The sequence below is a fragment of the Leopardus geoffroyi genome, chromosome A1 (genome assembly GCF_018350155.1).
Source record: "Leopardus geoffroyi isolate Oge1 chromosome A1, O.geoffroyi_Oge1_pat1.0, whole genome shotgun sequence".
Classification (NCBI taxonomy): domain Eukaryota; kingdom Metazoa; phylum Chordata; class Mammalia; order Carnivora; family Felidae; genus Leopardus; species Leopardus geoffroyi.
Window position 1 is genome coordinate 128356624 of NC_059326.1, and position 22391 is coordinate 128379014.

Here is a 22391-nt window from a genome sequence, read left to right on the forward strand (position 1 = left end):
AGATCAGGGCTTTTCCAACCACATGTTATGTGGTTAGTAGGTTACAAACACCCTTTTATTCCATCAGATAGAATTACCAAAGTGCTTCTTTTGCAGTGAGATTAAGCAGTTTTTCATCAAACTTTAGCTTAGGGGCGCCTGGGTGGTTCAGTCAGTTAAGGGTACAACTTCAATTCAGGTCACGATCTCATGGTTTGTGGGTTCGAGCCCCATGTTGGGCTCTGTGAGGACAGCTCAGAGCCTGGAGCCTCCTTTGGATTCTTTGTCTCCCCCTCTCTCTGGCCCTCCAGCACTCATGCTCTGTAACTCTCTCTTTCAAGAGTAAATAAACATTTTAAAAAAAGAAAAAAAAACTTTTACTTAAGCAATATACACACATATCCACACACAAATATCTATACAGATTATATAGAGACTATGATGTAAAAATGTGTTTCTTATTGGGGCACCTGGGTGACTCTGCTGGTTAAGTGTCCAACTGTTGATTTTGGCTCAGGTCCTGATCTCTCAGTTTGTAGGATCCAGCCCCGTGTGGGTTGTGCATTGACAGTGCAGAGGCTGCTTGGTATTCTCTCTCTCAGGCCTCTCTGCCCCTCCCCCACTCACACACTTGCTGTCTCTCTCATTTAATATAAATAAACTTTAAAAAAAAATCTGTTTCTAATTGTTGGTTGCAGTCCAAACATTTTTAAAAACCATGTTCTGGAAACTATTCTTAACATAATTCTAAGTGTCATTAATGTTCTAACACTTGGTATTTACTATAGCATGCACTTTGTAGTAATATCGTTTTTGCTTTAGCTCAAATGTAAAAGTTAGATTTGTGAATAAGTGTGTGATGGGGTAAAATTAAATTAGTTCATGGTGAAAACTGTAGGTCTTCAATGAGTCCGTTAATTAGAGATGATGATAACAATCTCATGGAGGTCATGTCTGTGAAAGAGAATGTTCAAGAACAACTGAACTTGAGCTCAAGGAGGGTTCTAGAAGGGGCACAAAGTGTTTCAGAGGCAATGAGTGAAGATAAAGGATGGATCAGAGGAGGCATTTCTCCAGCTCTCCTCTGGGTTCCCATCTACTGGTCTTTTGCTGAAAACAATCCCTGAGCTATACTCTTTATGCTTTTTACCTGCTTTAGTCTTCCAGACTTTTCCTCAGAGGCTAAATAATCATCCTGCCACCAGGTCTGGATCCCTACCTTTTCCCTCAAGAACTACCCTGGCAATTTGGTCTCCTAGCTCTCTGGCTAAGACCTCTGTCTCCTTTATGATGTCTCCCAGGCCACCTCAGCTAGAGTTTAGGCAAAAAATATTGGGGTGATGAGATGAGAAGAAAACCATCTTTAATCTCAATTCCTGGGCTTGAACTTCTCCAAAAAGAAGAAATCTTATCAAACATCGGCATATGGTGTAGCAATTCACGAAAAACATTAGATTTACAGAAATAATAATCATAATAATAATGAGTTAATATTTCTTGAGCATCTGTTTTGTGCCAGGCATTGTTTCAAGCAGTGTACATGAATTAACTCATTTAATTTTGCCAGTAACACTGAGGAAGGTAATGTCATCCTGAGTCTGCAAATGAGGCAAATGACACTCAGGAGTTTTTAAGGAACTAGCACACAGTCTCACAGTGAAAACTTGCAGACAATATAGGGAAAAAAAAAAAAAAAACTAAGTCTCTTTTCCCACCCACCTCCAAATACCAGCAGGGAACTCATTTCTCAAACTCTTCACCCACAAGAAAGACCTGAGAACTTTTTTTTTTTTAATTTAAGAACAAAAAGGTCAGAGTTAAAACACAGTATCAGTCTCTTCCAAGACTGTGGTTAAAATCCGTGATCATGAAAGAGTTAAAACTCTGCACTGTTTAAGAACAATCAGTTGACCTTTAAATATGCTGGTTTGAATCCAATCACCTTTCAACAAGCATGAAATCTGGCACAAAGTGTACTGACACACACCAATTATTTTCATAGTGTACATGACTGAGCTCACAATGTCCTGTTTAGAAAAAAGAATTAATGTTCGTTTTCCAAAAGCCAGACTTAGAGGCTGGGTGTCTCTGTTGGTAGGATTATCCTTTGGTAGCTATCTCCAAAGGTGCTATTAGAGAAGGCCTAACAGAAAAAGAATAGTTTTTTAAAGAAAATAACTTTTTCATCTTCTCTAAGTTCTGTTCTATGAAATGATTTTGCCCCACTTTTTAACATCGAAAGTAAAAACTCCTGGGAAATAATTCATTTATATGCCCAGTTAAGAACTTCACAGATCTGTTTAAGAGAAAAACTATCCCTCCCAGGCAAAGGGTGAAATGCCCAGTCCTACTCTGAACAAATGGATTAAAATGCAGAGATTCAAAAGCAATTGTTGAGTGCCTGCTCCTTACAATCATTCTTTGCTTTTCAAAAGTGATTTCCCTGAGGTTCTTTTAAGTGGTGTTATTTCCTCATGCCTTCGAAACAGAAGTGAGTTTATAAAAATTCTGTCTTGGGCTCTTTAAGAACATTGCCTGGTTGTTTTGGGGCAACGTGCAGAGGTAGGAGCCCTCTGTGGAGGACTGTGCCTGGCAGTCAGGGAGGGAGCTTCCGGTCAATTACAAGACTATGTTCTTTATCGCCTCCATTACTCTCTATCTCCAGATGCCCTTTGTGTCTCATCCCACGCCATTCCCATCAGACGGTTACATGTAATGCTAACCCCACACCTCAACCATATTCAAGACCAGATGTGTTTTTTCTTTGTTTAATCCTTTGCCTGAGGACCTACTCTTCTGAGGTTCCTTCCCAAATCTCGGCATCATCCTCTGTCAGCATTCCACTCCAGGGACAAACTTCTGTTGACCATGCCCATGTTTGCCAGGCCCTCCTTGCCACAATATTTGACTTCCCTCATTCACTCCCTGTCATCTGTGAGTTCCGAAAAAGAACCGTCAGGATCTCATAGCAACATGGGCAGTGGCCCCAGGCGGGAGTCCAGATCACCATCACCCTCCAGGCACTTCTGCTTGGGGGTCAAGGGAGGGGCTTGGTTCAGGAGAGGGCACCGTACAGCTTGGGCACTGCTCACGGACCACGTCAGAAAACACCCAGCAGCCTGAGGCCCTGGCAGAGAAGGCCCCTTGCAGTCTCCTATCAGTACAACTTGGTTACGGGGATAGTCATGGGGACTCCTCCAAAATGAAAGGACCCTTCGGAGCCTGGGATGAGCGGGATCATTCCACAGATGTGCCAGGCAAAACAGGCAACCAAGACTTCCACAGGCCTTACTCCCTGCCCCTGTCCTATTTCTTGTTTCTTCCTAAGAACCAGAGCTCTCTTGCTCACTTCTGCTAAGTAGCCACCAATTCCCATCCTATTTTCCTACCTCCAGAACTAATTATGTGTTAAAGTCTAAATATAATCATCAACCCCAACTCACAACTGATTCCCCACCCCCCTTTGCCTTGCCAAGATCTGGAGGGCAGGGAAATGAGGGCTATTACCAGCTTAACAACAAACAGAGACACTCCTGTCACCTGAGTACAGGTGTGAATCACCATCGGGCCCACATTTGACTTTTGTAGTTTTACTCGTTGCAGCAGACAGGGAATCCCCTGGTCACATCACCCTAATATCTGTGACACCAAAAAAGACTCCAAGCCCTTTATGTGTAAAGAATTGCATGGCCATGTATCTACTTAACATTTTCTATTTCATTAAGCAAGGCACACGATTCTGTGGTGGATGAGAGCTGCTCAGGATTCCCAAGCCAGCCACCACTTCCTCTGCTTTGTCAGCACCGTGCACACCCCAACCCCCACCAGAAAAAGCAGTGTGGCCATGAGAAAAATCAAGCATGAGAGACCTGAAGACAGAAGACTGAGGATTCAGTCTCAGTGTTGTTTTTAACGGAGTAATTTTGGCCAAGTCACTACAAATCACTTAAACCTCTGAGATCTGCCTCCCCCACCCTTTCACACTAGCAGGTAAAATGTTCAGACAGAAAAACCTCAAGAAGATACATACACCAAAATAGAGTAACCTTAGGATCTGTCAAAGGGAGGAGCTGCTGTCATGTCCCGATGTGGTGAAGAGCTCCATCTGAGTGTCAAGTTTTGAGGCTCTGATGGGCCTGGAGCTCAAAGTTCTCAGCAATCCCATTTCACCCTCTGTGGTATAAAGACCAGAGCAGCTGAAGGAGAGACTTCGAGAGTGGGGTGAGACAAACACCCCACCCCATGAACTTACTTTATTCCCATGGCACATCAACTTCAGCAGAAAATTCCAGCTTTGTGTTTGCCGCCTGGTCCCACTTGAATGGGAAGTTCTGCTGAGGCCCAAAATAGAAAACAGGAAGTCAGCAGAACTGATTTTCTTAAGTCTCAAATGCAAAGCAATGCACTCAGTATGGATGAGAATTACAGTGAGGTGTAAAGTGCCTTTTTAAAAGGAGATCACATGGCTACTGTGTACAAAAGACATCTACTCCAGGGAAGAAAGGAGCCATGCCTCAACTTCCTTCTTTCGGAAAGGAGAGAAGCAGAGCTGGATTGACAGTGAGGTAAAGACTGCCCAGGGTGTTTTATCAGAACCAACTGTCACTGAAAATAACAAAGTGCCTACTTTGATGCTCAGACACTATTCTGAGCTGGTTCCTCTGAAGACACTTTTGTCCAACGGAGCAGTTACTGAAGTGGCTCCCCTCCCAACTTCCTGATCACTGTTCACTGTATCACTAATTTCTTAGGGCCCCACATTCGAAACTTACAAGTTGGTACTCCAAACTCATCACCAAACGTGCTCCTTCGGGGAGTTTCTGGCAAATATAGACAGCTCCATCTCGTTGCATCAGACACAAATAAGCCAGTTCCATTGCAGTTCGACTCTGATTTGCCACACCGGGCCATTCCCTGAGCCATCTCTGGTCTGAATCCTTTGTACCCCAGTCTTTCCACCTGCTCTCTTTTATAAGACTGCCAGGTGAATTTTGGCAACATTCGCTTTCCTCCCATTATGCCCCATCTCCCAGGTCTGCTTCCCCAGTGCCCAGTGATAAAATTTAACTTAGTCGTGAGTGTTCTCACCCTATCAACCTGGCTCTGGTGGTGTGTTCGATGAGAGGTGCCCGAGCTGGCACCAAGTGGATTGGGTAAGAACCTATCTTCAGTAAGCTTCACCACACTGATTCACTCTGAGAATGTGAGCAAAGTAGGAAACCTCTCTGCACCACAGTTTCCTCATTTGTGGAATGAGGATACTAGCCCCCGTCTAGTGATGAAGGATCAAGTGGGTTAACACATACAAAGTCACCAGAGCGGGTTCTGGTAAGAAGAGTAATTAATGCTTATGGAGCGCTTCCCACATGCCAGGCTCTGTTCTGACTGCTGTGCATGTTTTTATGCAGGTATTATGTTATCCTCACTTTGCAGAAGAGGAAATTGAGGCAAGAGAAAGTGAAGTCACTAAAACCACATAATGAATCAGTAGGAGAGCCAGCGCTTGAATTCAAGCAGTCTGACTCCAGACGCCGAACATGGAATTCCTCGTTTTACTGCCTCTCCTGAGGCAACCTGTCCTTCCCTCCTGCTTCCACTGGCTAACACTGCCCACACATCCACCCTAGTCCTCCCCTCTGTCCAAGCTTTGTCCCACATTCCTGTTGCCCTGGAGGGACACCATGTTGCACTCTCTCTCCAGTCTCACCTGGCGTCTTCAATGAAGTGACTCTATTTTCTCTACAATCAAGTATACCACCCTCTCCTCTTTGTATCTTGCCCCCACTTATGCATCAGCTTGTAACTGCTATCCAGTTCTGTCATCTATTTCCAGAAACTCCATCAGAAAAAATGGACCACACCCCCAAATTCCAGCATGTCGCCCCAAGAAACATGTTATTTCCACTAACACCTAGCTGCTGTTACCAAGCCACGTCTCCCGACTTCCATTCATTTATCCAGCAAACATTTACCACACATCAGCCATGTCTGTTTCAGTACATGAACATTACATGGGCCCTGTCCTCTCGGATCTCACAGGCAAATGAGATCAATGTTTATATAGACAACTTTAACAAGTTGTGATAAGTAGGCAACACATGCTATTAATGGGTCCTTGCTCATGCATCCTCTATGTCGGACACTCAGGCTACCACGCTGCCCCTTCCTTTTCATCTCCACGGCCACCCCGTGGTTCACTGCTCCCTACCTTATTCCTCAACTACTGCAACCCCCTCCCAACTTACCTCCCTTATTCCTCAGAACCAGCCCACCCACCTCCTGCTGCCAAATAACCTATGTGGTCACGCTCATATTTAAGGAGTATACACATTGATAAACCGAGCGCAAGGCCCTGATCCTGGACAAGCAATGCTGCCTAGGAACTTCCCTGACTTTCTATCCTGGCTTTGCCCGGTTCCCTTCCTCATACATGCACTTTGCCTCACATACCACACCTAAGAGAGACTTCCTGCAGTTCTCCAAAAATCATTCACCTTCCTTTTTCCTTTTGTGCCCTTTGCCGACCATCTCAATCTGTGAGCTTACCTTTCTTTCTGAAATTCAGATGCTGCTACTAGATTCAGGAGAAGTCACCTCCTCCATGAAGCCTCCTCTGCTTCTCCCATAAGATGTGACGGTTCCTGATTTGCTAAAGTCATGCATTTGGGTCTCCTTTATGGCACTTTACTTGTACCATGCATTAGAGTCACTGACACATTTTTCCTTATGGCCTCTTATCTTCAGAACAATGCTTTGTCCTTACGATCTTTGTCCATACAGCACCCGGAAGATTGTCTCAAACATAACAGGTGCTGAATGAATAATGAATATGCTCTTTAGTCTTTTTATGTGATATTGTGAGAGAAGCATCTCATAAGGACAAAGGAAAAAACCTGCTTTTTTTCTTTTTTATTGTTATCATCTAATCATTTATACAACAAATCTTTTTTTTTAATTTTTTGAATGTTTATTAATTTTGAGAGAGACAGAGCATGAGCGGGTAAGAAGCAAGGAGAGAGGGAGACCCAGAATCTGAAGCAGACTCCAGGCTCTGAGCTGTCACAGCACAGAGCTCCACACAAGGCTCGAATTCACGAACTGTGACATCATGACCTGAGCCGCAGTTGCATGCTTAACTGACTGAGCCACCCAGGTGCCCCTACCCAACAAATCTTTCACCCCTAGGCAATATGCCAGGTATAAGGAGTACAAAAAACAAACAACAAACAAACCCTGACACAAAGGCCTGCACTCAATAAACATACATTCTCTTTCAGGGCCATTGGCACCAATTACACATAAAATAATAAGAAACATACAAAATAATATGAGCATATGAGCTCCCAAGTTATGGCAACTCTGCCACCAACTAGGTGGGTGACCTTAGGCAAGTCAGACTCAGTGAAGGAAGAGTTGGTAGGTGTTAAATGAAAACTCATAGGCTGTCCATTAATTGAGGATTTTAACTGTTGTATGGCATGCTTTGCTAAGGGATGGTACTTCCTAGTAAGTGCCAGTATATTTGCAAAAATTATTCATGCTAACTAATTCTATGGAAATCGAGTAGGCAGCAACTAAGGAAAGGTAAAAATCAGCAGCTGTAATTGATAATTAGTGAGAAAAATAAATTATAAATGCTTCACCAGCACAACCACAGAAGTGAACCAGTGACATTCAAGGCCATGAAGTTTAAGGTGGTACCTGTGGCTGGGCTCCTCCACCAGCAGACATATGAAGGCTACTGTGAGATGCCCTTCCTCCTCCAAAACCCCCAAAATGGATATTCAATTACCTTCCAACGGTTCATGATTTCAACTATGTAAAAATTAATAACCAGAATGAAAATATATTTTGTCACCTTAAAGAGAGTCAATGGCTGCCAGATAAGCAGAACTTATCTTCTGGTACAATTGAAAACACATCTTCTTACAAAATGACTCAACACAGAACGGTTATCACTCACATTATCATAGGAAAGTGAGGCCACAGTGGCAAACGCAGGCAGTGCATAAAACATGCAGGTCATTTAAGAGACTCCTCTAGGCCCAATTCTGTGCTCATTAGGCCTGGTTACTGACGGATTTGCTATAAGGTCTATCAATAGAATCGGATGAACCAGCTGATGAGCATTTTGGTTTCTGGGACAGTTGTCTTTGTCACCAGAAATATGTTATTCTCCTTGACCACATGAGTCTCATTAGCTAATGAATGTGACTTCTCACGTAAGAAGCAGATGCACTCTCAGTAAACTCAAACCAAATCAAGTTTCTGAACCTGGTCTAAACCTTAGACCTTGGAAAATGCTGCTGCAAAGACACCTTGCTAAGTCTCCAGAAACACAACCGGATGCCCTTGTGTTAGAGGTCTACTTCCCCCTCATACCTAACATGTACCCTGTCTGTAAACTCTTCTAGCTGTTACTTAAACTAGTTATGGTTTGGCTCCTAACCTCAAGCAAAATCAATGAAAAACTTAAACTTTGAACCATGATTTGGTTGTAGGTATAGGCCTTTATCAAAGAAAAACAACTCAGCAACCCAGAAGTAATTTCTACACAACATATTCTCTTTCTCCCTTTCTCAAACACTGTTGAAGGGACTCTTGCTTGGTGCACAGCAGCGATTAACGAAGACCCCTTCTTTTCAGTCTTACTTCACCTCACACAAGCTCTTGCATGCCCCTCTCTTCTTCTGATGCTCCCCACAAAACACCTGTTCTAGATCTTGTCCTCAGAGCTCACTCCTTCTATCCCTCCATTCCTCCCCTTAATTCTGTATCACAACGGCCCAAGAGAACTGGTTTGGTAGTATCAACCTTGCTTGAAATGTAGAGAAGAAAAAGAAAATGAGTAAGCAACACCAGAAGCCTTCTTCATAGACAGTGAAAGAACACCTTGAAACTATCATACATTAAAAATGTTGGCCTATTTAAATACAGATACAACTTATAGGTGCCAAAATGAACAAGCAATGGTCCAAAGAAAAGAGTTTACATTTTTTAAGCACCCACAGTGTTAAGAGACTTGTGAAACTTAATCACAAAGTATTTATTGAGTACCTACTCTAAGAACTGCTTTGGAAAAGGATGTGGTGTTGGGGTACCCAAGACTATCCCTACATTCAGACATGTACCACATGAACTCACAGAACTCGGCTTATTGTTATTACAGCTAAGGTTTTGTACAGCAATATACTAAGGATACACAGCCTATCATAGGGAGAAAAGACTTAGGGCAAGCCTGGAGGACTCCATATACAGACTTCCTTATGCTCTCTCTTTCCCATGAGAAGTCACAGATGCAATGCATCCTCCAGCAACAGAAATGCAGCAACATGTGTACAATGATTCAGCCTAGGGAAGCTCCTTAGAGACTTAGTGCCTGGGGTTTTTACTGAGGACTGGTCATGTAGGCACTCTCTGCCTAGCACATTATCATTTTTTTTAACATTTATTTTTGAGAGAGACAGAAAGAGAGAGACAGGGGAGGGGCAGAGAGAGAGAGAGACACAGAGACCGAAGCAGGCTCCAGGCTCTGAGCTGTCAGCACAGAGACCGACACGGGGTTCAAACTCACGAACCATGAGATCATGACCTGAGCCGAAGCCGGACGCTTAACCGAATGAGCCACTCAGGCACCCCTAGCACATTAAAAATTCCAGACTCCCAGAGGGAAGCAGTGTTCAAGCATAAATTGTATTTTTGCACAAAACTCCAGGCACAATGAGCCATAGCTGTGAACCAGCACAGTGAACCAGCACTCAAAAAGCAGGTCCCTAGATACCAGCCAAGAGCCAACCTTACCATCAGTCCTTTTTAAGGGTAGCAGTCTGAGGTCTCCTATGTTCACTCTTTTCTGCAGAGATACAAAGACCAAGTTCGTGCCCTTGAGGCAAATAACATTTAGAGAACTAAGATGTATACCTTAAACAGGCAGAGCCCCACAGATGTAGCATGCTAACACAAAAGCAACATTTCCCAAAATGTACTCGAGACCACCTTTATCACAATCACCAGGGTGTTGGTCAGCCTACTGGCTAGAGCTCAAAGCATCCAAAGCAGTTGAAGGATGGAACATGAGTCAGATCCAGGAGTTCTGGTGAGATTATAGAAAACCCTGGATACCACCATGAGAAATTTGGATTTGATTTCACAGCCATGGGACACCAGTGATTTTTATTTATTTTTTCTCCACCAACTAATTATAACATCAAAGCAGCACTGTTTGAAGATGCATTATGTAGAAGAGAGTAAAAGGGGAAGAGACCGTAGGCCAAGAAACCAGAACTTCAAAGGAAAGAAAATGATCATAACTGATACCAGGGGCCATGTGCTAGGAGATAAGACACTGGCCAGGTGCATCCATTCTTGTGTTGGCCTTCTATGGTAGGTACTACTATCCCCATTTCACACATAAGCTTGCCTGATGGCACACAGTGGATTTGAACCTGGATAGTGTGATTGCAGCACTCAGGTGCTTCCTCAGTATCCAACAGAAGACACGCGCCAACACAACGTCAGGATAACAGAAAAGTGGTGAGCCAGCGCCCATAGCGAGGAAGTGATCATGCAAACTTCTATTATCTCATCCCTTCCTCCCTTTGGATGCCTTCTTCTAAGATGATAGAGAGAAAGACATCTTCCAAAATTGGTAGAAGACAGAAAGAGAAAGGTAAAACCAGAAATGGTCACATTTTTCTGAATGGGAGGTGAAAAATCAGTAGGAGTCACAGCTGCTTCTTGACCCAGGTAGAGAGTAAGAAACCAAGTGTCGGGGCTCCTAGGTGGCTCAGTCTGTTCAGCCTCCAACTTCAGCTCAAGTCATGGTCTCTTGGTTCATAGGTTCGAGCCCCACATTAGGCTCACTGCTAACAGCACAGAGCCTGCTTCAGATCCTCTGTACCCCCATCTCTCTCTGCCCCTCCCCCGCTTGCACTCTCTTTCTCAAAAATAAAACAAAAAAGAAACCAAATGCCATGTCGCATCTTGATTTAAAGCAAGGAGTGGAGACTGTGGCATTTTTTTATCTTTAATATCTCAGAGATTTACACTATACAAATGCTCCTTCCTGTTTATTTCCTTCTGACATAATTCAACCCAAACATCACTTAATAACTGGACAATGCTCAAGACTTTGATTTTTAACACATCTAAAATTAACACTCCAGAATCATCACCAGCCTCATCAAGGTTCATTTGTTGATCACTTGACTGCATAAAACGTTTTGCAGCTGCTAAAGCAAGACACCGACCCTAAAGACTTCAGAGGACACAACACGGTAGTTTGCTTAATCGATAAATCTCTCTCTTGGTTCTTCATGAAACCCAGAATTAAGCAACAAGACATGACAAGCCACTGTTTATGGGGAATTAATCTGCTGCCTCAATTGACATTAAGCAGGAGGCCAAAGGCCATTAAAACAAGTTGAAATTAAAGCACCAAAATAACTCAGTCTTAAGACACCAAACTTGTCATGTTGGAAATGACTCTAAAATCTCTATTAGCTATTAACACAACTTCTAAGCGAGCTGTCCACAACTTCCACATTCTGATTCCCTATTAGCCCATTTCAACACTCAGAAGTATGGCTAAGAAATGACAAAGAGAAACAACTTGAACAAAACCCCCAACAGCTTTGACATCACCCCACAGGCCTGTGACATGTATTGTGCTATTGGGGAAAATTCTCTTCCCCTAAAGAGTCGTGGCTGCAAGAAGCTACACGCTACTTTACTGTTAAAACATGGCAACAGGGTACAAAAGAAGATACAACCTGCCCTCCAGGAGTCTCACAAGGAAGATGGGGCAGGTACAGCTTAAACAACAATTCAAACAGGTACAGGTAAATATGCATCAACAGCAGTAAAAGCATGGGCCATGGAAATCCAACCGCCTCAAGATGAAGCCTGGCTCCACAAGTCACCGTCTTAATCAAGTTTAATAACCCTCCCTGTGCCTCAGTCTCCCCTTCTGAAAAACTAGCTGAATAATAATACCCACCTCACGGGTTCTTGTGAATCATGAATAAGAAAACATAGAATGCTCAGCACTTAAAAGGATATCAACAAATGTTAGCTGCTCTTATCACAGAATAGTTGTTTTTGTTTTTACTCTTACTACTACTCCTCCTCCCACCATGGCTACTCCCATCCATGTTTTGCCCCATACCTTAAAGATAAGGAGGCTTCCAGGCTGCAGGAAGTGGTCCAGTTCTGAAGGAATCACTCATCTCAGGCAGGGAAGCTAGGAAGCTCATGGTTTGTGAGAAATGTCAAAGAAGGCTATTTCAGATGGAGGAGATGGCTGTAAAGAGGAGTAAGCATAGCCTGCATAAAAAAGATAAGTCTGCTTTAAATGGCTTCTTGAGCTGAGGAAAGGCACATGTTCACAGGTCATATGATTTTCCAAGCTGGAAAGTAACTTAGAAATCCTTAAGTCACTCAAAAAAAAAAAAAAAAAAAAAAAGAAGAAGAAGAAGAAAAGAAAGAAAGAAAAAAAGAAAAGGAAAAAAAGCAGCTCTTGGAAAGCCACAAAGATCTTATGCCCTCCTGTAGTGCTATTTGAAATTTTGGAATAAATTCAGTACGAAGAGAGGGGGAAAAAAACGATGGATCCAAGGGTACCTTTGAGGGGAAAAAAAAATTGTTTCTATTTTGAAAGAACCATATTCCTTGGCTGGATCATGTGGCAACAATGTTAACACTGAATGGGCTCCTTCACCACTAGCTTTCCTTCCTCATTTATGGGGAAAAAAAACCCCAGTGCCGGCTACTCTCATTGGCAAGCTCTTTTGCTGCTTTTTATTCAAATGCCCTAAGACACCTCCACACTGCCTCTGACACACCCCAAGACAAAAAGACCCTGAGGGTCAAGTGACTGGCTCTTAGCCACACAGATAGTTGATGATGGAGAGAAACAGGGATCCTGCTAACAGAGAGGAAGGTTCAGAGGAAGAGAGGAAACAGAAATGACAGTAAGGGCTTAGAATAACTTGCTGTGGGAAATCAAACGGCGTGAGCAACTACGTAGATCTGAGCAAAAGCCAGACTGAAGCAAAATGATTTTTAAGGAAAAGCATTTTTGCTGCTGTATGAAGTACACAATAAATTAACCCTGTCCGATTCCTTAGCTTGGCACCATTTGCTATCAGAACACAAAGTTAAATAGCAACACGGTATATTTAAAGGTAAAAACCAGGTGTAATACTTCTCATTTGAGAAAGTTTCCTTTTATAATTGGTGCCTAACCCATTCCAGGAAAAAGTTGAAATGAGGGTTTTTGTTTTTTGTTTTTCCACACCTAGTTATAACAAACTTTGGCTCAGCGCATGATCTCACAGTTCGTGAGTTCGAGCCCCACATCAGGCTCTGTGTTGACAGCTCAGAGCCTGGAGCCTGCTTCAGATTCTGTGTCTTCCTCTCTCCTTGTGCCTCTCCCCCTCTCATGTGTGCATATGTGCTCTCTCACTCTCTCAAAAATAAAAAAACATTAAAAAAAAGTTACAAACTGAGTGCACAAGAGCTTGGACTTTTTTGGGTGTTCCCCAAGTCCAAAGTCAAGTGAGTTCTGCTTCCCTTAGAAACGTCCTCTTGTTCTGGCAGCTTGAAAACATTTAGAATGCTCCTCACCTTATATTTTCGTTTTAAGCAACTGGTGGCAGGGCATTTTCCAGGCAGAGTCCTCATTTTGGAGACCTTCCTTCCCAGTACAAGTGTGTGCATATTGACCTAGACCTGTGCTTGTGACAGATTCTTAGCAAATGTTTGATGGTGACCCTGGCTTTCCAGGGTCAGCTGCTACCCTTAGCTATGTTTCATAGCCTTTTCTCAAAAGGGACAGGGTGAGAAAGGGACTTCAAGACCGGAATTTATTCTGCTTAGCCACTTCCCCTACTACTTATCAAAGGCTTGGCCAATGGGAATGTAGGGCAAGATGCACACACCCATTTTTCAGTTACCATCTAAAATCAAAGTTAAACACACTTGTAGCATTCTTCCTGCTGACCAATAAATCGTAGTGTTTTCTCGAAAGACAACTTTTTTCCTGGAGACTGGCCAACAGAAAGATGTGGGCAGCTCCATAGTTTCTATACAGGAGGAGACTGGGAAGGAATCTATCAAGAGGAACATAGGGGACTTTGCTTAAAGCTGTGTTTGCAACCATGCTTCTGTTACACTCATTGCAGGTTTATAGGGCCACTACTTGGGTTTTATCAGGACAGCAGTACGAGATTCAGTTGAGTGGATTTCACGGAGATAATGGTAAGGCCCCCACAAACAAGGTAACCTCTGGCCTCCAACTGGAGAATGAAGGAAGAGATGAAGAGCCGGAGCGGGACAAACTTGGAAAATGATGAAAATCTAATGTCAGTGTGTCCACTCTAGTATGAATCTGTGTTTGGGGCTGGGAAGCTTCCAGACACAGGCAGTTAAATAGTTCAAAGGCCTTGTTGGAGTGATGCAAGCACATCATTCTCTACCCATCGTCAATATTTTTTACCTTATTCATATTCTATGTAGGTTTGGGGGGAAATATAATAACATCTGTGAAGAGATACCACCACAAATGGTAGAGAATTCAAAAGTTACACTAGAAAATATGATGAAATCTAACACCCTTCCCACCTCTATCTCCCAGCCACTCAACAACTGTTACAGTTTCTTGAATATACTTCCAAAGCTGTTCTATGCGCATACAAGTACATAGGTAGTGTATTTTTATGAACATTTATAGAAGACACATGGAGGAGTAATTTTCAAAATTTTTTTTGGTGATCCACAAAAAGCAAAGAACCTTCTCTTCCATTCCATTGACATTACTATGTATGCCCAGGACCAGGGTGCTGTCATCATTTTAGCTTGGTACTCTATGCTCCTCAGAGCATTTGTGTCCTCTCATTATTGTTTGGATTCAATAATTTCCCTGTGTATTCTTCCCCTTTTTTTTTTTTCAACATGTATTTATTTTTGGGACAGAGAGAGAGCATGAATGGGGGAGGGGCAGAGAGAGAGGGAGACACAGAATCGGAAACAGGCTCCAGGCTCTGAGCCATCAGCCCAGAGCCTGACGCGGGGCTCGAACTCACGGACTGTGAGATCGTGACCTGGCTGAAGTCGGACGCTTAACCGACTGCGCCACCCAGGCGCCCCCTTCCCCTTTTATTTATCCATATAAACTTCACAGCTTGTCTAGACATGTGGTCCTATCCTGCATTATATCCTGATACCAATTTGTATGGGTAAGGACTACTGACTTTTTTTTTTTTTTTTTTAATTAAGCTACAGTACTCAATTCTCTTATTATTGCTGGCAGTGATCCTTCGGTTATTTTTGTTTCCTAGGCACAATCGTATTATTTCCAAATATGATTATTTTACCTCCTCCTCTCCAACTTATACATATTTCTCTTCTCTAAAATGTTGGCTAGTACCTCAAGACTGGCATTCCACAATGTGAGGACTGTGACATCCTTGCCCTGATTTAATGTGAATACTCCTCTTGTTCGTACATTAAGCATGAGCTGACTTTTGCAATAAGATAAATGTTATATTAAGGCAGCATGAATTTAGTTATACTTTATGAGGTGTTTTTCCATAATCAATAATGGACTCTCATAAAATTTTCAGCAACCATGGGTGGGAGCACATGGCTTGCTGTTTTAATACACTACTACAGTGAATTACATTAGTAGGTTTCCTAACACTAAGCTAACCTGCCTTTGCTCAAATAAACCTCACTTAGTCATATTTTACTCTTTTTTTATTGTCATTCTGGATCCTGTTAATATTTCACTCAACACCTTTGCACTGATACTCACAAGGGACATTGGTTTTTGGTTTTCTTTCTTTTCATTGCTGTTCCATAGCAGATTTCTGTGCTTATATATCCTTTACTCTGTAACCAGAAACCAGTGGCTTGGCTTTATCTAGAAAAGTGTGAAATCAATTGAGTAATCAATTAAGGTTTGAAGAGTTGATCTGGGAAAACATTTGCACCTCATAGTTGGGGAGAGAGGCAGCCTCCACACAACTTTTCTCTTTTTTTCTAGTATAATTCATCTCTTTAGGTTTTCAGATTTTCTGGGGTCAGCCTTGGAATGTTATCTTTTCTATACATTAAATGTTTTATCCAAGTTTTTAAAAATGTATTTGAACATGATTGACCAAATAACTCTCCTATAATCTCCTTTAACTTTTTGACATTACTTCTCTATTCTTGTTTACTTATTTCATCCATTCCTGCTTTTTTCCCTTGCAAAAATAAATGAGTGCTGCAACATTATTCACAGTAGCCAAAAGGTGGAAGCAATCCACCTGAAAATAATTCAGACATAGAAAAGGAGGAATGACATATGCTAAATGGATGAACCTTAAGGGCATTGTGCTAAATGAAATGAGCCAGACATTACAATTGAGACAAAAAGACATTGGAATTTACCATAATGTGGGGGGATGGAGAATGGGGAACTATTGCTTAACAGGCACAGAGTTTCTGTTTAGGGGGATTAAAAACATTTGAACATAAGTAATGACGATGGTTGTACAACATTGTGAATATAATCAATGCCACTAAACTGTATGCTCTAAAATGGCAAGTTCTCGTTAAATATATTTTACTACAAAAACACTAATTCCAAAGGATATATGCACCCCTGTTTACTGTATTTACAATAGTCAAATTACGGAAGCAATCCAAATGTCCATCAATTGATAAATGGATAAAGAAGATGTCATATATATATATATATATATATATATATATATATATATATATATATAAAATAGAGTATTATTTAGCCATTAAAAAGAATGAAATCTTGTTATTTGCAACAACATGATCATGGACCTTATGATTTCACTCACATATGCAATTTAAGAAACCGAAGGGGAAGAAGAACAGATCAGAAAAAAAAAACAGACTCATAGAGAGAACAGTTACCAGAGGTCAAGTGGATGGAGGGGGACTGGTGAAACAGATGCAGATTAAAAGTACACTCGTTTTTTTAAGTAACTTATTGAGAGAGAGAGAGAAGTCACACAGGAGCACGCGCGGTGGGCGGGGGGGGGGGCGGGGGGGCAGAGAGAGAAAGAGACACTCAGGCAGCCTCCATGCTATAAGCACGGAGCCAGATGCAAGGCTGAATCTGACAAACCATGAGATCATGACCTGAACCAAAATCAAGAGTTGGACACTTGACTGAGTCATCCAGGCATCACAGAAGTATACTCATCTTGATGAGCATAGACATGGAATTACTGAATCTCCATATTGTACACTTGAAACTAATATAACACTGTATGGTACCTATACTGTAATTAAAATTTTTAAATTTTTAAATTTTTCAAATAAAATCGAGTGTAGCCAACAATTTTAATATTTTTTCCAGACCCAACTAATAGACTTAGTTTCACCATTTTAAAAATTTCTACAATTCATTTGCTTTTGCTTTTATCTTTATTAGTGTCTTACTCTGTTTCTCTAATTCACATTATTTCATAAATTCTGGTTTTGGGTATTTAAAATTCACTAATTTCTTAATTTTAAGTATTTAATGCTATGAATTTTCCTCTGCAATTTGGCATTGCTTTACCAAGATCTCAGTCTCCAATATGGTGTTTTAATTTTTGTTAATACAGGGTTAATTTTTCTGACTGCTCAATCAATACTTCAAAGGACAGTATAATGTTTTCTGAGTATATAGCTTAATGTGTATCCATTAGAGCTATCCTACTCAGGTCATTCAGAGTCCATATTCTTTCTTTCTTTTAGGTTTATAACTATTGGCCGTAGTTAATAGGTAAGATTTAAGTTTCCTGTTATTTGAACATTTCTATCTATTCCTATATTTTCTGTAACTTTGGCACTGGTTTTCATGACAAATTTTTTAACACATTAAGTTATATCACGAGTTACATCTTTTACTATAATCAAATGTCCTTTTTATCTAATTTAATGGTTTTTATTTAGAACACAACCATATAGTTATGATTGTTGCTTTCTCTCTCCCTCTCCCTCGCTCTCTTGGCATTTTCTTTGTTGTCTGTTTTGTTGGCTTGGGCCGCCCTAAAAAAATACCATAGACTGGGTGACTCTAAAAACAAAAATTTACTTTCTCACAGTTTTGGAGGCTAGAAAGTCCAAAATGGAGGTGCCAGCATAGTCACATTCTGGTAAAACCTTCCTGCCTTGGAGACTGCCACCTTCTGCATCTTCCCATGGCAAAGACTACATTCTAGTGTCTCTCTTTTTGCCAGGGCACCAGCTCTATCAGATCAGGGCCCCACCCTTTCAACCTCATATAACCTCAACCACTCCTTAAAAACTATCTCCAATATATAATCTCATAGAGGGGTTAGGACTTCAACATATAAACTGGGGGGTGGGGCAGGTTGGGACATGACTCACGCTAAAGCAATCTCTGCCCAACTCTCTACACCTTCAGCCTTTCTGGGCTTCACTGTTCTACACACGTCTCCTATATTGCATAGAACTGAACTCCACATTCTTTGTAAATACAAGTCTCTTAACAGGTGAGTGGGACAATTTACCTTTATTGTTAAGGTTATATGTTTGGTCAAATTTGGGGACTCATTTTGTTGTTTTCTAAGCCTTTGCTTTGGGATATGATGGGAAAATCTTACAGGTACACATGGCAGAGTAAGATATGATCATAGTTGAAAGTGAAGACAATCTAATCAGAAAGCTTTAATATTTGTCAGCTAACGTTGAGGCTCAAGTCATGAGTGGGACATGCAGGAAGGCTGAAAGGGATGGTAATTAGTATTCCTCTCCTTGTTTATCCTCTCCTACTGAAGAATCCACACCAACCTCCTCATAACCCTTCTCAAAAGCAACCATGTCCTCACAGGCCTCAGAAAATTCCCCTTCCTCCGTGCCATCACCCACCTACTAGCGAACAAAGGGACACTTGGCATTCACCAGGTCCTATTTGTGGTCCAGGCGAGCCCAGGCCTCAGCAATGGCTGTGGTGTTGCTCAGCATACACACAGCTCACTGTACTTGGGCCACATCTCCACCAGGTACCACAGTGGGGAGGCAGGTAATTAGCACCAACTTTGAAGCCAGTGGAGCAGCAGTCCACAGACTTGATGCTGCACAGGTCTTGATGGGGGCATGGCAGCAATGCACCTTTAGGAACATGATGCCACAGCATGACAGGCAGCAACCCATGTATTTACCATGGTGGAGGTCACATTTCACCCCCTGGTTGGCTGGCTCAAAGCATGCATTGGTGACCTGTTCTATAGAAAGCTGTTCATGGTAGGCTTTATCAGCAGAGATTACAGGGCATATGCAGCCAGAGCAAAGTGGATGAAGGGTTAGGGCACCAGGTTGGTCTGAAATTTTGTCAGATCAACACTCAGGGCTTCATCAAATCAGGGAGAAGCAGTGATTTAGGAATTCAATAGCAAGGTTTCTAGAACAGACACCACAGATGGACTCATTGCCATGAAGGCAAAATCAGACTGCTCCATGGTGGGATGGGTAGTGAAGATGGAGTTGTAGAGCACAACTACATCTGTGGACATCTCGGGGGCTGGGCAAATGGAGAACTCCAGCTTGGACTTCTTCCCATATCAACAGAGAGAGGGAGGTGGACCCAGAACCAGCTCCCCCTTCAAAGCTGTGGAAACCAAGAAACTCTGAAGACATGTGCACTCGTCAGCCAGTTTCCAAAATCGGCCCAAGACAAGGTCAATGATCTCCTTGCCAGCAGTGTAGTGCCCTAGGGAGTAGTTATTGGCAGCCTGTGAGGACCTGCTCAGGGTGAAAGAGCTGATGGTAGATGCCAGGGCAAAATTCATCAATGATGGTGGGTTCTGGATTTACAAACACTGCCCTGGACACATGTTTGCCAGCACCCATCTCACTGAAGAAGATGCAAGAGCCATCCCCTCCCCCAGTGGTCTTCTCACTTGGCATCTGACCATCAGGCTGGATGCCATGTTCCAAGTAATATGGCTCCCAGCAGGCACTGCCAATCTGACCACCAGCCTGGCCAACAGGAATGAAGATGCCCTCAAACATGGTGGCTACAGCTTAGCAGGCACCGGCTACAGAAGCAGACGCTGGGTCCTGGTTACTGTTGCCAACAAACTAAGAGTCAAGGTAAATCGCACACTCGGGTACTCATATTTTATGTTCTTATTCCCTTCTCTTGCTTTTGATATTCCACTGTGTAATCGGTTTTGCTATAATGCCACCTTGATTTTTCCTCCTTTTAATAGGTTTTTTTGTTTGTTTGTTTCGTTGGTTGGTTTTTGGTGTTTTTTTTGTTTTGTTTTTTTTTTTTTTTTTTTTTTTTTTTTTCCTAAATGAAAGACTTTGTCTTCAAGGGCCAGTAAATGTTCTTGGATACATGTCAATGCTAATCATTCTGTATCAGTTTTCTCTGGGCCACAGTGCAGCCTTTTCATTTGGAGCTTCAAGTCTTATTTAATTTTCCAAAGCATTTTACTGAGTATCATCTCCAGGCTTCTTCTTAAAGGATACCAATAATGCATACGCTGCAATTCTTTTGCCTTCCAGATCTTTCGGATTCTCTTTCATCCGTTCTATGTTTGTTCATTTCTAGTCTATTTTTGCTTGCTTTTCTTAATCCTGTTCCCCTCTTCATCACGGATGTCAGCAGTGCCTGTTCTTCTTTGCGTTTATTCCAAGGTGCTTGCATTTCAATGGCGACTCTATTTTTCTCTTCTGCTTCCTTCCTGAGCTCTAGAAGTTCTTGTTTCATCTCCATCTGTAATGTCCCTATTATTTTCCCCAAGCTCTCACTTGCTGTGCTTACACCTGTTTTGTTAACTTGCCTTAATTCATAGCCATTTACTTGCTCATCATTTTCAACATCTTGGTGGCCACTTTTTATTGTGAAGAACCCTTTCTGCCATACATACATCTGTCCCTCCCCCATGCCTTTTGTCTTATACCATCTTTACATGGAACCTGTTCTGGTTGTCTTTGTGCACTCATCTGTCAATTACATACACTCTTCTGGGATTTTGGAACTAGTTCATGTTGGGAAGGGGCAGGGCAGTACTTCCAGGCTAACAGAAATTCTCTCTGGTTCAGGGAGAAACACATCATGACAAGGTTGTATATGCAATTAACTTTAGCTTTTCCCTCTCTCCAGCCAACAAACACAGGCAACTACAGCGCAAGGCATAACTTGGCTTCTCTCCCACCCACCTCACCAAGAGACAGACAAAAATGGCATTTCCACAGTTTTTTTTTTAATTCAACTCTGCCTTTCCCATTTCTCTGTGTGATGAAGTAAGGTCTAGGGATCTAGGTTCCCTACCACCACAAGTAGATGCCATTCCTATGATTCCAAAGAAGAAGAAATTGGTTTTGCCCCCTCAGAATGCCATCTGTGTAAGAAAATGTTTTCCTTCCAACTGTGTCTGAAATCTACACCTACAAACACCCCTTCCGGGAGCCTTCCTGGACCTGTACTTGATGTTTACTGCATTGGCAGCTCTCCACATGTATTACCTTTTGCAGGTTAGTCTTTAGTTTTATCAAAGGTGACATTCTTATTTCTGCCCTCCATTTTTCTTTCTGGAAAATTCTAAGAAGTATAGAAAAATATCTTTAGTATGTCCTGTTAAATCAAAGCCCCAGTATTTATAAAAGGTATAGATTAAAGTGAGCACAAAGATTAACTTTAGGGGGAAAACGTGCTGGCAGGTAGACACATATCCTGAGAACTGACCATGGAAGGGAGGGAAAAATTACTTTATCAGTGCCTCAGCTGAGGATAAAAGAACCCATGTTCGGACTATGTATATGCTAGTCCCTCCCTGTAAACTCATTTCCCCCCAGCACCAGTGTTTTGTCTTATACCACCCCTTAGAAACTTTGGTACTCAAAAGGTGGTCCGTGGAACAGCAACATCAGCCTCAGATGGGAGCTTGTTAGAGATGCACAATCTTAGGCCCTAACTCCAGCTCAAAATAAGAATCTGCATTATAACAAGATTCCCAGGTGACTCACATACACAGTAAGTTTGGGTAGCAGCATCTGGTCTCAGCTCTAGTATCCCTTCCCTCCGCTGACCCAGTCATCTGAGGCTCCTTTGTTGCACACTCCAAAGACATTTCTTCTGAGTTCTCACTCTGTAATTATCCATTTACTAGAATATGTTTAGAAAAACATATTCATCTGTATGTCCCCCACTAAGATAGTGCCAAGCTCCCTAACTATCCCACAACCAATAAATAAATATTTGCTGAATGAGTAAGTGCATGTCTACCATATTCTATTTATGTCTCAAACCATCTTCAGTGCCCATTGGCCCTTGCTCATTCTCCCTTCAGTGGCCTCCATGCATCAACTCATCCATGTCTATATCCACCTGCTAGAACTGAGCAAGGAAACAAAGGAATGAATGGTAT

The 22391-nt window shown here is 42.1% G+C and overlaps 1 protein-coding gene and 1 pseudogene across 1 annotated transcript in view; both read right to left on the reverse strand.

Moving 5' to 3' along the window:
• The window catches only part of PDE4D (phosphodiesterase 4D), a 1416267-nt gene extending 1411964 nt beyond the window's left edge, over window positions 1–4303 (reverse strand). The window contains exon 1 of the mRNA XM_045493932.1: window positions 4232–4303. The gene's annotated coding sequence lies outside the window, so the exon portion shown is untranslated. The remainder of the gene's footprint in view (window positions 1–4231) is intronic.
• Window positions 4304–18753: 14450 nt separating this feature from the next.
• LOC123606093 lies at window positions 18754–20025 on the reverse strand (annotated as a pseudogene).
• Window positions 20026–22391: the final 2366 nt, after the last annotated feature.